This window comes from Pleurodeles waltl, chromosome 3_1, assembly GCF_031143425.1.
Source record: "Pleurodeles waltl isolate 20211129_DDA chromosome 3_1, aPleWal1.hap1.20221129, whole genome shotgun sequence".
NCBI classification, from domain to species: domain Eukaryota; kingdom Metazoa; phylum Chordata; class Amphibia; order Caudata; family Salamandridae; genus Pleurodeles; species Pleurodeles waltl.
The window spans coordinates 1,089,746,659-1,089,763,261 of NC_090440.1; positions in this window are offsets into that span (position 1 = coordinate 1,089,746,659).

Consider the following 16,603-nt stretch of genomic DNA (forward strand, 5'->3'; position numbering starts at 1 on the left):
TTAGCATCCAGAGAGGGACGCAACAAAATTGTCCATTATCCCCCCTTCTTTTTAATTTATATATCGAACCTTTAGCAGATAGAATCAGGGTGGATAGAGCGATCCCTCCTTTTCAATGTATGGGCTAGGAGAAGAAGATTGCTTTATATGCTGAAGATCTTATGATATATACTGGGGACTTGACACAGGTTTTCTCTAGAATTTTATTACGTTTAAAGGAGTATGGAGAAGCTTCGGGCTATTCCGTTAACCCAGAGAAAACTGAGATTATGTGTTGGAATACTACTTTTGATAGCCCGTTGGTTAAGCAACAGATTAGATACTTGGGTATTTTAGTTAGTTCCAACCTTAATGAATTGGCTATGGTTAATTTTGATAAGCTCTGTAAGGAGACTCGTAACTTACTTAAGACTTGGGCCGGGCTCCCTCTGTCTTTTATAGGTAGAGTAAATATTCTCAAGATGGTGATTCTCCCTAAATTTACATTCTTGTTTAACACGATCCCCTTGGAATTTAAGAAGTGTTGGTTTCAGAAGATGCAAGCCGATTTAACCTTGTTTGTTTGGTCATCAAAAGGTGTCAGGATCGCCTGGCAAAAACTATGCAGGCCCAAGGGGAAGGGGGGGATTGCAGCTCCAGATTTCTACAAAAACTATTTAGCCTTTCACTTGAAAAATGTTAGTATCTTGCTACAGGATAGGTCTTAATATACGTTCTTTTGGGGCGCAGTGACTAAAGAGTTTTTAGCGGCTGGTAGTTTTTTCTTATACAAGTTTGGTCATCCGAAATTCTTCAAAACGATCCGATTGAAGCTTCTTAAGGATGCTTCCAGAGTATGGTGGTTGGTACGCCAAGCTCTCCATATTTATTATTACAGTCCTAGGTCTCCGGTCTGGGATTCCCCTGGCACTCCTGAGTTTCTTTTAGATAGATTGGCTTTGGAGTTAAAGGGAGTGATGAAGTGGGGACAAATTTTGAAGGATGCTAAGCTGGTGCCCCGGTCAAGATTTGAGGAATTAACAGATCATAAGCTTTCAAGGTTTAAATATTTACAATTAGCAAGTTGGGCGGCATCCCTCCAGGAGAAAGGGGGAGTGTATAATCCATGGGAAGAGAAATTATCCTTGATCTTGGTACATAAAGAAGTCTCTGTTTGGTATCAGGCATTGCTTGATGCGTCAGATTCTGTGGTTTTGCCTCTCGAGAAGAAATGGGGAGAGGTCTTGCCAGATCTGGATTTAGTGCATAACTGGGAAATGTCAAGCTCTATGCTATGGTCGGTAACCAGATCAGTCGCTTTGAAAAAAAAAATCAACTGTTTACGATGCATAGGGTTTATTGGTCTCCTCAGAGGGTATCCACTGTGGGGAAGTCAGAAAAAAAGTGTCCGCGATGTGGGGAGCCTAATGCAAACGATATACACATGTTTTGGAGTTGTCCAAATCTAGGTATTTTTTGGTCGGGGATTAATGGTTTTCTTAAGTGATTTATAAGCACCGAAGTGGAGATGACTCCCCTTTTAGTATTCTTTGGTGTCTCCCCCAGGTCTACATGGTATCAGAAGTTATCTAGGCCGCATAAGTGTATATTGTTTTTGTTGATGTTATTGGCCAGGAGACAAATATGTCTAAAATGGGTCAGCCCTATACCCCCGAATGTTTTGGACTGGCTGTCTTCAGTAGATTACTTTTCTTGCTTAGAACGTAGTTGTCCAATGGGTAATAATGATGAATGTTGGGCCTTTTGGGAAAATGCTCGGCAAAATGGAATTACTTTTAATATGTAGTCCAATGATTATTCCTGCCTCCATTCCCCACCCCCCCCTTTCCTTTTCCTCCTCGCTCACGGGCTTGTGGTTGGAAAAGAGCATTGGGAAGGCCCGGGAGAGGTGAAGTGCTGCATCTGCTTAGGTTTTTACCTGGTCAAACTGGGTTACCATGCTTGATGTCGGTTGATGACCCACGAGTATTGTGGGGGGATTTTCTTTATGAGGACTAAAGAAAAAAAAAAAAGAAGTTTTAAAAATTGGGACATTGGCAGTTGTATGCTGCTTTTGAAAAATACTAAGGGAATGTAGTTTGACCTTGGGAAAGACACACACACACTTTGGATGTACATATCTTGTATGAAGACAACATGCACAGTGATTGAATTGAAGTTTTGAAGATTGCAATAGACTTACTTTCTGTATACTGTTGTCACCAAGGCAATATGTGCTGTTTAAATAGCTCTAACCACATGTGTCAGGTGAGCCAGCATATATAAATCACACTTCACATTGGCTAAATTCTCATTTTGTAGGACACTGTATGAAGCTGTTGATGGTACGAAGCTGTTGATGTGTCTCATTATTGAAGAAAGTACTTCTTGTCTCAAACCAATGAAAGTTGGTTGGTCGTGACATTCCACCAGATAGTACAACTGTGTTTTTGAATGATCTTGTGGCCACAAAATGGAGTACTGCCATTATTTACACTATTGGTGTTATTGATGTGGGATTCTTATTGTGAGGGAGAAGATCTAGCACCAGCTAATAACATAAATCAATATTGGCATGTCTATTTAATATGAGTTTTTAGGTCATATGCTGTTCTTCCATGGTGTCAAGGTATGGAAGTGTACATGTAAATAAAGCCTGATGTATTGTCATAATGCATGGGTCCTAAAGTATTTGAAAAATATGAAAACAAATATTGATACCAATGTAATTAAATAATTCACTTTGATGTGTGATTTTTATATTTGTTTGGGATTTATCAATTAGTAACGCATTACCTACATGTTATTTAATGATGCCTTAACTATCTTTTTGATAGTACCTTTTCAAAATATATGCTGAAATGTGCAAATGGGACAACCCGAACCACAAAACACTACACCAGGCTTTGAATGTGTGATATTTTGATTTTATTAAACCAAACAATATGCAATAATGAAAAGATATTAAAAAACAAAAAAAACAAATCATAACATCAATCATGGTGGATAAAAGAATTATTGTAGGGCCAAAATGAAGTCGAATGTACACAATACAACTGGCAACAAAAAGGTAAATGTATCCGGAAAATAGTCCACAGAGTGAATGGTAGTCACATACTGGAGGAACTTAGGTTCTGTGTCTCTTGCTGGTCCAGATGAACGTCCCCTCCTGAGGGTAACTGGTGGATCCATAGTTGCAGGGACCGAAGTTGGTGCAGGTGTTTCCTCTAGTGGCAAGGTCTTCCTGTCTGTGGCTAAGGCAGATATTGTTTGGCCCGATGCTGATGGATCACAGACAGAGGAGGATGCTACTGGAAAAGCCCTGCACTTATGGGGCTGATTGATAGCTCCCAAGACTTAGTCAATGTTGGGCTGGATGACAGTGAATCCAGTGTCCTCACTTTGCTGGCCCACATATTCCCTCCTACGAACCCTACCCCTACTATCCTGTGCCCTTGACCCATTGTGTCCCATCCCACTGGGTCCTGGCTGAACTGGAGGTGGTTGTGGTGTTGCCTTAACAGCATCCAGGACTGGGGGCACTAGATTGGTGTGGTGGCCCTTTGGACAAAGGAATTGAAGGTATCCAAGGACTAATATGTAATAGCTGGAGTGGAAGGAGTAGGTGTAGGCCAAGTGAGACTCGCTAGAGCTATTTTCCAAGGCAGACCAGATGGACCAGGGTGCTCCTCATCATCCAGACTTGCAGGAGTGTAATCCTCATTGAAGGCTTGTTCCTGGTCTGGAGTGAAGGTATCCTCTGGTGTTGTGACCACAACCACTTTGACCTCTGAATAAAAGACAAGGGGGGTCATTACAACCCTGGTGGACGGTGTTAAAGGTGCGGTAATACCGCAAACAGGCCGGCGGACCAAAAAAGGGAATCATGACCGTGGCGGAAACCGCCAACATAGACAGCCACTTTAACACTCCGACCGCCAAGGCGGTACAGACATGCAGCGCGGCGGTCACCGCCAACAGACAGGCGGAAGACAATGTACCGCCCACAGTATCACAACCTGCCAATCTGCCACCTTTTCCGGGGCGGATTCACCGTGGATAAAAACACGGCGGAAACAGCTTTTGCAATGGGAAAACGCTCACCTTCTACACATCCCACAAGGAAGGAGGACAAAATGGAGCCGGAATTACAAATCCTACCTGCCCTTGTCTTCCTGCTCATTTACGAACACCAGCAACGGCGGCGCCGAAGACAACGGTGAGTACTGCACCTACGACATAGGGGAGGGGGGAGGCAAAAGTCACGGACACACACGCAACACCCCCACCCTCACCCTCGCACATTACAACACACACACCAATGCATTTCCTAAATCACAGGGACAACCCACAACCCCCCCGGAAGAATGCAAAGACCAAAGGAAATCAGTTCAAAAATTGTAATGTATCAAAATACAGTTACCAAATATATACAGATATATATACACATTCCAGCTCTTATACATTCTGAGAAGTAGTGCAGGTATGCACATATCAGTGTCCGTGCACCACTTGGACAAAAATGCATGGGCGAGGCCCACATTAGATACCTGTCCACAAACGGAGAGAACACTGCTGGGGCATCAGATAGAAATACAACAGGCACCTCAGGGGGAAGGGAAGGGGGGGCACCTCAGCCGGATGACAGTACCACGCCAGATCCACGACAGGGCTCCATGCCCACTGTTCCATCCTGGGGAGTGCAAAGCCACAGTCTCTCAAGTCTCTACAGTGGGTAGTTTGCCCACTGTTCCATCCTGGGGAGTGCAAAGCCACAGTCTCTCAAGTCTCTACAGTGGGTGGTTTGCCCACTGTTCCATCCTGGAGAGTGCAAAGCCACAGTCCCTCAAGTCTCTACAGTGGGTGGGTTGCCCACTGTTCCATCCTGGGGAGTGCAAAGCCACAGTCTCTCAAGTGGATGACAGTCTCCACTGGTTCTGAAGGTGGACTGGTGCCCAGAGTGCTTCATCCTGTTAAGGACAGACGGAGTGGATGCATGTCTCCACTGGTTCTGGAGGGGGAATGGTGCCCACACTGCATCAGGCTCCCGGTGACGCTTCCTGTTCCGTCACTGTCCCAGCTGTACATGGGATAACGATGCTTGATGTGGCGGTGTTTTCATTCTTCAGCGGTGCTCTGCCCTGTTCAGCGGTCTTCACCATGGCGGTGAGTTCCTTGTTCAGCTGTGCTTAGCCATGGCGGTCTCTGACCTGTTCAGCGGTTCTCTGCCCTGTTCAGCGGTGCTTTGCCATGTTCAGCGGTCTTCACCATGGCGGTGAGTTCCTTGTTCAGCGGTGCTTTGCCATGGCTGTCTCTGGCCTGTTCAGCTGTTCTCTGCCCTGTTCAGCGGTCCTTTGCCATGGCGGTCTCTGACCTGTGCATTGGTGTGTGGCATGACGGTCCCTCATTGCCCAGCGGGGCTGTGGCTGCCGGGGCCCTCCTGGGCACTGACTCTGGCGGTGGTCTCCTGACCAGTGACGATACTCCTGCCCTCCTGGGCACTGACTCCGGCGGTGGTCTCCTGACCAGTGACGATACTCCTGCCCTCCTGGGCAATGACTCTGGCGGTGGTCTCCTGACCAGTGACGACGGTGCTGGCGGTGGCGTCCCATCCGCCGGGGAGGATGGCGCCCTCCTCCGCCGTGCTGCTCTTACCATACTGCGCAGACTTCTTCTGGCACTTCACAACCTTTGGAGGAGTCACAGCTGACTCTGCAATCCCCCTGGGACCCTTGTGAGCAGTTTTTCCGACAGGAGTCTTCACCCTGTCCCGTCGGCCACTTTCCAACTTGAGATGCTTTACAGGGGGTGGACTGGCAGTGCTTTGGCTCCGTGTCACACTGCCTGCCCTGGTGGCCGGTGCACTCCACACACCTTGAACATGCACCACTGGTACAGGAGTCTTTTTGGCTGAGGCGCTACTACGTGGCTTATGAATTGGAGGGGTGGGGGTGGGGGTGGGGGTGGGGGCAAAGAGGTCAACATTGCTGAGGGAGAGTTTCTGACGAACACTGGGATGGGTAGCTGGAGGGGGTCTGGGAGTGGAGGAAGAGGAGGTGGTTGTAGGAGGTGTCACTTTAGGTGTTTTGGGTGAGGGTGAAGGTACTGGAGGCTGTCGTGAGGTGGATGGATGTTGGGTGTGTGGGTGCCCGCGTTTGTGTACTTTGGGAGGGGGCGTCACAGACACACTGGGAGAAGACACAGGGGACGTGTAAATGGTAGTGGGGGTGGTGAGTGCAGGTGAGCGGGGTGTGGTGCTGGGTGTTCTGGTGCGAGTCCTAGTGCCTGTAGATGTACTGCATGCAGGTGAGAGTGTAGAAGAGACTGGGAGGGAGGAGGGAGAAGAGGAGGAGGGGTGGAGGCAGTGGATGTTGCTGTGTCTGTATGTGTGTGATGCTTGTGTGAGTGCCTGTGGGATGTGTGGTGCCTATGTTTGCCTGAGCTACTTTTGTATGTTGAGGTGTATGCATGCTTGTCTGATGGTGTGCTTGGGATAGGCTGGGGTACAGGGGATTGGGTCTGGGTGGAGGAAGTTGGAGGGGGGAGGCTAGACACAGGGACAATGGCTGCCATAAGTGCTGAGGCCAGAGATTGCAGGGTTCAATGAAGGGCAGCCTGACCAGAATGAATGCCCTCCAGGAATGCATTACCGTGTTGCAACTCCCTTTCTATACCCTGGATGGCATTCACAATGGTAGACTGCCCAACAGTGAGTGACCTGAGGAGGTCAATAGCCTCCTCACTGAGGGCAGCAGGTGTGACAGGGGCAGGGGCTGAGGTGTCTGGGGCAAAGGTGATGCCCACCCTCCTGGGTGAGCGGGCACGGGGCGAACGCTGAGGGGCTGCTGGGAGGGCAGTGCTAGTAGGGGAGGTGGCGGCTGTACCTGTAGAAGTGGTGGGCACAGATGGTGCCGCCACCACAAGGGAGCTCCCATCGTTGGACGAGTCCGTGTCGCTGTTTGGTGATCCGGTGACCGACGTGAAGCTCCCCTCGCCCTCCGTCCCACTGGTGCATTCTGAGTCCGTGGTGTGGCCCTCCATGGCCATGTGGGATGCAGCTCCCTCGTGCTCCGGTGCCACTGTACCTCCGCCTGATGATGCTGATGCACAAAATAACAGGGAGAGCACAGAAAGGGGGAGGGGCGACAGAAGCAAAAGAGGTTGAGTGCATGGCTTACCGCTACCGTTGGCGGACAATACAGACACAGCAGCCCCCTGCACTACGCCGCGCTCTAGGCCTCTACAGCTGCAATTCCTGGGATCCTGCCTACATCGCTATGGTGGACATCTGCACACATGGATGCCACAGGGGCATGTATACCTGTACTTGGCACTCTACTGAGGTGGGGTGGAGTGGCACATGGCCTGCCTTACGGAGGGACCTTGCCTACGGAAGTCGCCCTGGCCTAGGGAAACCCACAGCCCTCCTCCCCCACCCAGACCCCTCAACTGCACGCAAAGTCCCCAGAATGAGGGTGTACTCACCCCCTTGTGTCTGCTGTGATGCCCTCAAGCGACCATCCAACTCCGGGTAGGCCACCGACAGGATCCGGAACATCAGGGGGGTCATGGTGCGACGGGAACCCCTCCCACGTTGGGAGGCCATCCCCAGCTGAGCCTCCGCCGTCTTCTTGCTCCAGCGGCGAATGTCCTCCCATCTTTTACGGCAGTGGGTGCCCCGTCTCTGGTGGACTCCCAGGGTCCGTACGTCCTTGGCGATGGCACGCCAAATGTCCTTCTTCTGGTGGGCGCTGACCTACATGACATGCACAGGGGAAGAAGAGAAGTCATTACCAACTGCGCCGTCAAAGTGAGTGGCCCACATCCCTGCCCTTGCCATGTGGCACATGCATTCACACTCATTCATGTTCCCTTAACTCTGCCCCCTTCCCTCTTACAACCAGCCCTCTCCACACAGGCATAGCCAATTCAATGAACTCCCTGTGCACTTACCTGTTGGTCTGGAGGACCGTGGAGTAGCGTGTACTGGGGGAGGACCCCGTCTACTAGCTTTTCCAACTCCTGAGCAGTGAAGGCAGGGGCCCTTTCCCCAGACGCAGCAGCCATTGTCTCTTCCAGACCGAGGTCACAGCAGCACTTGCAGTGTAGGTCCTCTCCTGTCGAAGATCAGGTATCGAGTGATTGAACAGATAGAAAATGGCGGTCTCGTCCGCGGCGGTGACGTCCGCGGCGGTGCGTATCATCACCGCCAGCGCAATTCATCATTGGCTCCTGGGACCCATAGGGTCCATTGTTAACCAATGCAGCATCGCGCCGCGGTCTACGACCGCCTACCGTGACGGTGTACAACGCCAGCGCAGTTACCTCACACCCCATTGTCCCAGTTTAGAGGTCAGGCAGCCGCCATTTCAGGGGCCAACATGGCTTCATTTACTACTGCGTCACACATACCTAGGCCTACACTCGACACACATACAGGAAGATTTGTGTCTTTGGTGTCGTGTTCTGTGTATCTGTGGGTACATACCTGGGATTTTGTTGAGTCTGTGGTCACTGTTGTCCTTCCTAGGCACCGTCAGCTGGGACATTTGAGAAGATGGCGGAATCCTCTGGTGTACCGATCGCTGGTGGAGCTGTTGACAATGGAGGAGCGACATTTGATCATCACCTACAGGTTTGACCGTGCCACTATCCAGGAACTATGTACCCAGTTGGAGCCAGACCTGATGTCACCAATCCGCCATCCCACAGGAATCCCCCCTGACGTGCAGGTGCTGTCAGTGCTCCATTTCCTTGCAAGTGGGTCTTTTCAGACAACAGTGGCCTTGGCATCAGGGATGTCCCAGCCTATGTTTTCCAACGTGTTGGCCAGAGTGTTGTCTGCCCTGCTGAAACACGTAAGGAGCTACATCGTTTTCCCTCAGGTGGAGGATTTGGCTACTGTTAAAGGTGACTTCTATGCCCTTAGACATATCCCCAACATCATAGGTGCTATTGATGGGACCCATGTAGCTTTGGTCCCCCCCCACAGGAGTGAACAGGTGTACAGGAACAGGAAGAGTTATAATTCGATGAATGTACAGATGGTATGTTTGGCAGACCAGTACATCTCGCAGGTAAATGCTGTGTTCCCTGGCTCAGTGCATGACGCCTACATCCTGCGGAATAGCAGCATCCCTTATATGATGGGTCAACTCCAGAGGCACCGTGTGTGGCTATTACGGGACTCTGGTTACCCCAACCTGTCCTGGCTATTGACCGCAGTGAGGAATCCCAGGACCAGGGCAGAGGAACTCTACAATGAGGCCCATGGGCGGACTAGGAGGGTGATCGAACGCACCTTCGGCCTCCTGAAGGCCAGGTTTAGGTGCCTCCATATGACAGGTGGTTCCCTATTCTGCTCACCGAAGAAGGTGTGCCAGATCATCATCGCCTGCTCGATGTTTCACAATCTTGCTTTGCGACGCTGGGTGCCTTTTCTGCAGGAGGATGGTCCAGATGACGGGGTTGTGCAGCTGTGGAGCCTGTGGAGCCTGTGGACACTGATGAGGAGGACGATGAGGAAGAAGACATAGACAACAGGGAGTCAGTCATACAGCAATATTTCCAGTGACACACAGGTGAGAACAGTTTTCTTTTTACCATTACATTCACTTTCAAACTTCTACCACTATCCTGTCTGTCATTTCATAGCAGTATTTGGTCACTGAGTTGTACCTTTCCATTATGGTTTCACAGGTGTGGTTACCAATGTGTGTCATCTGCTTGCATCCTTCAAGGACTCGTGATGTGTGACATAGGTATGTTGGCTTTACAATTGGAAACGCATTTTGGCACCGTCATTGATTATACATATTTACCAAATCACAGACTGACTCCAGATTGTTTTGTGGTTCAAGGGTGTTTATTTAAGTGCCCAAATATGGAGGGGGGTAGTAATATGGTGATGGGGGACAGTGGAGGAATGTCCATGGCAGAGTCCAGTCTATTAGTCTCACAGGTGCACAGCCCATATGGGCATAGGAATTGGAGCTGGGGCAGTTTCAGTATGTACAGGGTAACAAAGTGGGACAGTGGGAAGACAATCAGGGTGGTCTCATTTCCTGGCGGGGGTCTTGCCATCTTGCTCTGTCCTGTTCCTGGATCTCAGGGACCGCTTGCGGGGTGGTTCTCCATCTGCAGGGGGTGGGGTGCTGGTGTGGTGGTCCTGTGGCGGGGTGTCCTGTCCACTAGCGCCGGCGGAGGTGGTGGGCAGTTCATCGTCCTGGCTAGTGTCAGGGGCCCCTTGGAGTGCCACGGTGTCCCTCATGGTCTTTTGTATGTCCTTCAGCACCCCTACGATGGTGCCCAGGGCGGAGCTGATGGTTCTGAGCTCCTCCCTGAACCCCAAATACTGTTCCTCCTGCAGGCGCTGGGTCTCCTGAAACTTGTCCAGGACCGTCGCCATCGTCTCCTGGGAGTGGTGGTATGCTCCCATGATGGAGGAGAGGGCCTCGTGGAGAGTGGGTTCCCTTGGCCTGTCTGCCCCCTGTCGCACAGCAGCCCTCCCAGTTCCCCTGTGTTCCTGAGCCTCCGTCCCCTGGACCGTGTGCCCACTACCACTGCCCCCAGGTCCCTGTTGTTGTTGGGGAGGTGGGTTATCCTGGGTTCCCTGTAGTGGTGGACACACCGCTGATTGACGTGTCCTGGGGACGGAGGTATGGGCCCGCTGGGTGGGTGCTGTGCTGGTGTTACCAGAGGGTGGAAAGTCAGTGTGGGGATGTGCCTGTGCAAGGGGAACCGACTGTCCCGAGGCCCACGATGGTCCGGGCTGGTCATCAGGATCCAGTAGGGCAGAGCTGCTGTCGTCACTGTGGGCCTCTTCTGTGGGTGGAGTGGAGTTGTCTGGACCCTACGGTGTGGTGACGTTCCTTAGTGGTCCTGCAGGGATATAAGAGCATGATTATTTTGTTTGTGTACCCCAGTGCAAGCATTCCTGTGTGTGGGTTTGTGTGATGATGGTTAGGGGATTGTTCTGGGTATGTGCAGTGACCATTCTTTGGTGAGGGGTGACCATGCTTAGTTGTGTCATGCAGGGCTTGGTGTTGGGATGAGTGGATTGTGTTATTAGGACATTAGTGAGGAGTGTGAGTGTTAGGGGAGGGGTTGGGGGTGGGGGTGTGTGATAGCATGCAGGTAGGGTGGGGGATATGATAGTTGAGATTTGACCAGTGTCCATTCCTCCACCGACTCCTCCGAGGCCCTCTGGATGCATGATGGTCAAGACTTGCTCCTCCCATGTTGTTAGTTGTGGGGGAGGAGGTGGGGGTCCGCCGCCAGTCCGCTGTACCGCGATGTTGTGCCTGGAGAACACTGAACGCACCTTCCCCCGTAGGTCGTTCCACCTCTTCCTGATGTCCTCCCGATTTCTTGGATGCTGTCCCACAGCATTGACCCTGTCCACGATTCTTTGCCATAGCTCCATCTTCCTGGCTATGGATGTGTGCTGCACCTGTGAGCCAAATAGCTGTGGCTCTACCCGTAAGATTTCCTCCACCATGACCCTGAGCTCCTCCTCAGTAAACCGGGGATGTCTTTGGCGTGACATGGGGTGATGTGTGGGGTGATGTGTGGGGTGGTGTAAGTGTTGATGTGTATGTTGATGTGTAGTGGTGTGTGGTGTTTTGTGCGTGTAATGTTGTATGGGTGATGGTGTTGTGTGCCTCTGTGTGGTGGGGTTCTCAGTTGCTGTGCTCTCTGTCTATCTGGCCTTCTTTCTGTATTTTTGGTCGTAGGGGTTTGTGGGTGATGTGGGTGTGTGTTTTATATTGTGTTGGGTGTGTGGGAGTGGTGTTTGTATGTGTATCAGGTGTGTGTATTTCGAAATGTCCAATGTGGCGGTGTTTTGGGGATGTGTGTGTATTTTTGAGCACGTCGGTGTGTACTGCCAATGGAATACCGCGGTTAAAAGACCGCCGCGTGGATTCGTGTGTCGTGATAGTGTGGGCGTATTTCTGTTGGCGTGACGGTGGAGGTTTTGTTTTCGCCAGTTTAACACTGACCTTTGGTGTGGCGGAGTTGTGTGGGTGTCTGAATTTCGGCGGATTCCGAGATGTGGGTCATAATAGCTGTGGCGCAATTCTGCAGCCACGGCCGTGTATTGGCGGTCTTCTGCGCGGCGGTAAGCTGCTTTTACCGCCAATGTTGTAATGAGGGCCAAAATGTCATTGCAGCGGTCAGAAGCATACAGTAAGTCCAACAACCCAAAACAGCTTTCATACGATGAGCCTCCAGGATAATGTCATACCTGTTCCTGGACACTTATGTCCACTGCCTCTCTCGTCTCTTTTATAAGGTACATATTTGTAGACTACACTGCTATGTCATATTGATGCAAGTGGATATCAACCCTAGCAGCGCCATGAATTGCCTGGCAGTGACAGTCTTCAATCGTTTGACCTTGTCCACCATAAAATCAAGATCCTGACCCTCTGTTCTGAGTACTGGATTTTGCAGAATTTGGTATCGAAAGGAGCACCCAGGAACAACAATGACTTGGACTGTACCACCTGCCAATTCTTGAATTTGACAGACTAAACCCAGTACTGAAACAGGTTGGTGGAATGGTGCATTGCTGCTACCTTTGCTGCTGTTCTTAGAGCCTTCTCTAGCCAGTCGTTCAGGTAGAAAATGACACATACCCCCCTCACTGTACATGTGTGCCACAATCAGTACCCAAAACGTGGTGTCTTGGTAATAACCATCTTTGATGCAATCCAGTCAAGTGCAGCAGGAATGGGATGCTCTCTGACATAATCACCTTTCTAAAGGACTGCTTTTGGATATAAATGTTGAAGAAACATAGGGGCATATTTATACTCTGTTTGCGCCGGAATTGCGTCGTTTTTTTTTACGTAAAGCTAACTCCATATTTATACTTTGGCGTTAGACCCGTCTAGCACCAAAGATCTTGGAGTTTGCGTCATTTTTTAGCGTGGACACCTACCTTGCGTTAATGATATGCAAGGTAGGCGTTCCCGTCTAAAAAATGACTCCAAGGCGTGTGCGCCTTATTTAAACTCCCGTGCAAAAATGACGCACGGGAGTGGGCGGGTGAAAAAATTGACGTCCAGCCGCTTTTGCGTAATTTTTTAACGCCTGGTCAGGGCAGGCGTTAAGGGACCTGTGGGCTCGGAAGGAGCCCATAGGTGCCCTCCCATGCCCCCAGGGACACCCCCTGCCACCCTTGCCCACCCCAGGAGGACGCCCAAGGATGGAGGGACCCATCCCAGGGAACTTAAGGTAAGTTCAGGTAAGTATTTTTTTTTTTTTTTGTGGCATAGGGGGGCCTGATTTGTGCCCCCCTACATGCCACTATGCCCAATGACCATTCCCAGGGGACAAAAGTCCCCTGGGCATGGCCATTGGGCAAGGGGGCATGACTCCTGTCTGTGCTAAGACAGGAGTCATTTCAATGGGGGTTGGGAGTAAAAAAAAATGGCGCAAATCGGGTTGAGGCCAATATTTTGCCACAGCCCTGACTTGCCCCATTTTTTGACGCCCAAGCTCCATTTTCCCCTACGCCGGCGCTGCCTGGTGTGGGTCATTTTTTTTTACGCACACCAGTCAGCTGCGCCGGCTAACGTCATTCCATAAATAAGGCGCCCGCATGGCGCTTTGGAATGGCGTTAGCCGGCGTTAAAATTTTTGACGCACAACTGCGTTGGCGCAGTTGTGCGTAAAAAAGTATAAATATGGCCCATAGATCGATATGATTGGCCTTAAACCTTTGCTCTTCTCCACTACGACAGACCTGGAGCTATTGCCCTAGGTCTGTTCATGAGCAGGAAACTGTTCAGTAGCCTGTTTGCAAAGCAGGATATGTGCTTCCTCTTACTATAGCTTGAGCTTCTCCCTGGATCCCTCTCAGCTGAGACGGTGGTCTTTGTATGAACTCCTACATTTGTCCCCTAGCTATAATTCATTGAATGCATCTGCCCAAAAATATCTGGACCTACCTTGAGGCTTTTAGAGGCATGCTTCCAGGTTGCTCAGGTGACTAGATTCCCTTTGAACCCATCATGTCTGCTTTTGTATAGCCTCCTAGTTCTGCAAACTATGCCTTTTGGGCCTCTGAGGTGACCTGTAGTTTATTTTGTACCATTAAGAATATTGCTACTGCTGGTGGCACCCATGTAATAGAGGCTTTGACATGCGAATGTGGTAAATGTGTAGCCATTATTTCCTGAGGTTGGCTAATCCTTCTTCTGGGTCCTTGAAATGTTGATGAGTGTGTGGTAGAGTGTGCCCTTCTGGGACTTGCCCCTCTATCTGTTATAATGCAATGCAGTTCTTCATTCTCCTCTTTCCATCGGATTTCCTCACTGGTGATGGCATGACTCATGTCTTTACTACTGGCTAGAAGCCCAAACATTTCAGCCATAGTCACCTGTGGAGGGCTTGTCTTTGGCATATTTACAGGGAGTGCAGAATTATTAGGCAAGTTGTATTTTTGAGGATTAATTTTATTATTGAACAACAACCATGTTCTCAATGAACCCAAAAAACTCATTAATATCAAAGCTGAATATTTTTGGAAGTAGTTTTTAGTTTGTTTTTAGTTTTAGCTATGTTAGGGGGATATCTGTGTGTGCAGGTGACTATTACTGTGCATAATTATTAGGCAACTTAACCAAAAAAAAATATATACCCATTTCAATTATTTATTATTACCAGTGAAACCAATATAACATCTCAACATTCACAAATATACATTTCTGACATTCAAAAACAAAACAAAAACAAATCAGTGACCAATATAGCCACCTTTCTTTGCAAGGACACTCAAAGCCTGCCATCCATGGATTCTGTCAGTGTTTTGATCTGTTCACCATCAACATTGCGTGCAGCAGCAACCACAGCCTCCCAGACACTGTTCAGAGAGGTGTACTGTTTTCCCTCCTTGTAAATCTCACATTTGATGATGGACCACAGGTTCTCAATGGGGTTCAGATCAGGTGAACAAGGAGGCCATGTCATTAGATTTCCTTCTTTTATACCCTTTCTTGCCAGCCACGCTGTGGAGTACTTGGACGCGTGTGATGGAGCATTGTCCTGCATGAAAATCATGTTTTTCTTGAAGGATGCAGACTTCTTCCTGTACCACTGCTTGAAGAAGGTGTCTTCCAGGAACTGGCAGTAGGACTGGGAGTTGAGCTTGACTCCATCCTCAACCCGAAAAGGCCCCACAAGCTCATCTTTGATGATACCAGCCCAAACCAGTACTCCACCTCCACCTTGCTGGCGTCTGAGTGGGACTGGAGCTCTCTGCCCTTTACCAATCCAGCCACGGGCCCATCCATCTGGCCCATCAAGACTCACTCTCATTTCATCAGTCCATAAAACCTTAGAAAAATCAGTCTTGAGATATTTATTGGCCCAGTCTTGACGTTTCAGCTTGTGTGTCTTGTTCAGTGGTGGTCGTCTTTCAGCCTTTCTTACCTTGGCCATGTCTCTGAGTATTGCACACCTTGTGCTTTTGGGCACTCCAGTGATGTTGCAGCTCTGAAATATGGCCAAACTGGTGGCAAGTGGCATCGTGGCAGCTGCACGCTTGACTTTTCTCAGTTCATGGGCAGTTATTTTGCGCCTTGGTTTTTCCACACGCTTCTTGCGACCCTGTTGACTATTTTGAATGAAACGCTTGATTGTTCGATGATCACGCTTCAGAAGCTTTGCAATTTTAAGAGTGCTGCATCCCTCTGCAAGATATCTCACTATTTTTGACTTTTCGGAGCTTGTCAAGTCCTTCTTTTGACCCATTTTGCCAAAGGAAAGGAAGTTGCCTAATAATTATGCACACCTGATATAGGGTGTTGATGTCATTAGACCACACCCCTTCTCATTACAGAGATGCACATCACCTAATATGCTTAATTGGTAGTAGGCTTTCGAGCCTATACAGCTTGGAGTAAGACAACATGCATAAAGAGGATGATGTGGTCAAAATACTCATTTGCCTAATAATTCTGCACTCCCTGTATGTCTTCAAGGTCTGTTTAGATGTTTAAACCAATCTATGACAGCTCTCATGTTCTCTTTTTTATCTTATAGGAGGAACAAAATGAGTTAAACAGTCTACTTCCACTGCCTCCTATAATATGTTATCATGAGGATGGCAGAGTTGGTGCTTCATATAGTGAGGCATGTGGTCCCTGATTTCATTCTCTCCACCCCTTCCACTTTGTAACATCCCTTTTCTGGTGGAACCTGCTGTACACATACCATGTTCCATGACCCCCTGCAGTTAGCCACCATTACTGAGTCAGGCTTCACTACGTACCTGGGACATGTGAGTGTGGCATCAGGAGCTTTGTTTTGCTCATTCTGGTGAAAGAAAACTGTGTGGGTGGAAGCAGGTAGTTTCAAAAGATATTTTATTCATTTAGAGATATGGTCAAGAAGAAGGGAATCTATTGATGATCTCTCTGGAGTCTGTTTCTGGGTTGAACAGGGCCCCAGTCCAGTCCTCTTTCTCTATAAGTCTTGAGCCAATCTCAGTGCTCACTTGGGCACTGTGTGTCCTCCAAAAGTGCAGAGGCTTGAGTTGAATGTTGTGGAATGGCTTCTGGAAAGAGTGTCAAAGTATTTGGGACAGCAAACCTCAGCCTAAAGGTATTGGTAC